Below are 2,995 nucleotides of genomic sequence, written 5' to 3' on the forward strand. Positions count from 1 at the left end.
GGGCACATGCCCGGGTTGCAGGCTCCATCCCCATTGTGGGGCGTGCAGGAGGCAGCGATCGATGATTCTCTCTCATCATGGATGTTTCTCTCTCCCCCTCTCCCTTCCTCTCTGGAATCAATAAAAATATATTTTAAAAAAAGGAAAGAAATTGAACCCCACCTGGCACACGTCATCGTGAGCAAACGGGGTGCCAGAGCCGCTGTGACCCCGCTAACTGGGGGCCCCGTGAGGACTTCCTGTCCCTGGTCACGTCTCTCGGCTCACAAGCTCCTCCCTGGAGACCAACCGCGGTCCACAAATATTAAAGGGAAAGTTCCAGAAACCCACAATTCCTCAGTTTTAAATCGCGCGCCGTTCTGAGCAGCGTGATGACATCTCGCGCCACCCCACGCTGCCCGGCCCGTGAATCGGCCCTTTGTCCGGAGGCTCCACGCTGGGCCGCGTGCAGGACAATGAGACAGTCTGTAGCTTTTTCAGTTCGTGGTGATAATGGTTCTGTGTTGTTGTTCGTCCCTGTTGTTCGTCTCTTACTGAGCCTGGTTTTCAAAGTAAACTTCATCCCAGGTGTGTACGGACAGGAAGAAGCTTGGTCAAGAGCCCTGGCCGGTGTGGCTCAGTGGATGGAGCGTCGGCCTGCGGACCCAAGGGTCCCGGGTTCGATTCCGCTCAAGGGCACGGACCTCGGGTGCAGGCTCCTCCCCGGCCCGGGCCCTGGTCGGGGCGCGTGCAGGAGGCAACCCATTGATGTGTTTCTCTCACATCGATGTTTCTCTCTGTCTCTCCCTCTCTCTTCCGCTCTCTCTAAAAATCAACGGGAAAATATCCTCGGGGGAGGATTGGGGAAAAAAAGAACAAGAAAAAAGAAAGCTGGTGAAGATAGGGTTCGGTGCTACCCACGGTTTCAGGTATCCATCGGGGTCTGGGCATGTGTCCCCCGCAGATAAGGGGGGGACCACTGTGACCCTAAAGTCAGCTAGCCCAACTCTTGTCTGCACCGTGAAGCCCCTTGGGGCTGCCCCCCCCTCCCCCAAAGTCCTCTGTGAGTCAGACATCCATCTTCCTGCGACGCCCGCCCCCGTTCCTACGCCTTCCCCCCGGGCACCCCACAGCGCACCTTTAAGTATTTGAGAACAGCCCTCTCCTCCCCCCACAGCAAAAACACCCCTCGGTTCCAGCACCCCATTTCAGATGAGTTTTAGGCTCACGGGTGCATTGTCTGTGATTTTTTTTCCAGCTCGCACGCAGGGGACGGAGAGGGAGGAAGTGGGTGGTGGGCTGGGGTCTGCTTCTTCATTTCTCCCTGAGGGGTGCTCTCCAGGGGACATGCACGGGGCGGGCAGGGTGCCTGTGGGGGCCCAAGGGCCCGAGTACCTGGAGTGACCCCGACCCCGGAACTCCCCTGCAGCCCATGGGGTGCTTTTCCCGGGGAGCCCCTTTATTGATTGATTGATTGATTGATTGATTTTGTTAATCCCCACCCAGGTTATTTTTGCATTGATTTTTAGAGCGAGCGGAAGGGATGGAGAGACACAGAGAGAGAAACATCGATGTGAGAGAGACACATCAATTGGTTGCTTCAGGGCCAGGGATGCAGCCGGTAACCTCGGTACACGTCCTTGACCAGGAATTGAACCCAGGACCCTGCAGTCCACAGGCCAACCCTCTACCCACTGAGCCACACCGGCCGGGGTGGGAAGCCCCTTTAAGGGGACACTCGCCTGCACTGTAGGGTGTGTGCGTTGAAGGACAGATTTCTTATCCAAAGGCGGAGCGCGGGCTGGGGACGGACACTCCCCACCCCAACAGTGCACCCGTGACTCGGGGCTCTGCCCCCGACCTACCATGCCGCCCAGTCTCTGGGCAGGAAGCTGGCCTAGAGGGGAACCTCCAGACCAGGAAACGGAACCACTGGGGTTCCCCGGAGCCCTGTCCGGGAACACCCTGGAGACCGACGGGGACCCCTAGCTCGGTCACGAGGGCGGCAGCAGCTTATTTCTCCTCTTGGCCGAACCCCCCTCTCCCCCAGACAGCGCCGGGTGCAAATGCCTGGAGGCCGAGCCACGCTGGCCCGGATCAGGGTCAGGCCCTGTGTCCTGCTCCAGGGGCCCAGAGCCGGGTCAATGCTGAGTCTCACCCGCGGTGTCTGACTCCAGGGTAGACCGGAGGGCCCGAACCTTCGTGCCAAGAACCTCCGCGTGGGCCCGGCGATCCCACCCAGACACAGGGTCCCCGTCCCTCCCGCCGTCCTCAGGCCCTCGGGCCTCAGGCGACGGATGCCCCTTCCGTGACCTGCCAGGCGGGGGGACCCAGGCTGGCCGGCCACATTGCTTTGCTGACCCATCTCGTCAGCATTGCTGGCCCGTCTCTGGCCAGCCCGCCATTCGCAGAATCCCCGGGTTGGGAGCTGGGACGGGGTCCCTGGACCACGGCAGCCCAGCCCCGGCCTCCGAGCCGCACGCCCGGCCCCATCAGCGGGGGGAAGCTCCGGCCATGCAGGCCGCAGCCATGACTGCAGCCTTGTTCCTACCAGAGCTCATCTTCCCCTTTTCCTCCAAGACGGAGACTTAACTCCTTCCCCGCCACGCCCGGGCACCCGTCTCCGAGCACCCACCTCCGACTGGGCCACGGGAAGCCCTCAGGGCCACCGTCTCCCACGGCCCCAGCGTGGGCAGTGCCCCTCCAAGTCATCTCTGGTCCCCGGCACCTCCTCCTGCAACTTCTGAGCCAGGCGGAGCCGCCAAAGTCCCTTTAGGATGCGATGCCACCCGCCCCGGACCCCCGGGTGCCAGATGCCGCCGGTCCCAGCCCGGGAGGGGGCCCTGGAGGAGGAGTCTGGCTCCAGCCTCCGGCCTCAGCTGACTCCACTACCCCCGGGGGCACCTTCCCTGCCCCTCCATAGCGCGGGGGCTTCCTTTCCTGGAGAGAAGGGGGTTAAAGCCTCCGGGTGGGGCTGGCAGGGCCCAGGCCCCCTCCCCAGGCCCCGGGGCCTCCG

Source organism: Myotis brandtii, unplaced genomic scaffold, assembly GCF_000412655.1.
Source record: "Myotis brandtii unplaced genomic scaffold, ASM41265v1 scaffold975, whole genome shotgun sequence".
In the NCBI taxonomy this organism is placed as follows: Eukaryota; Metazoa; Chordata; class Mammalia; order Chiroptera; family Vespertilionidae; genus Myotis; species Myotis brandtii.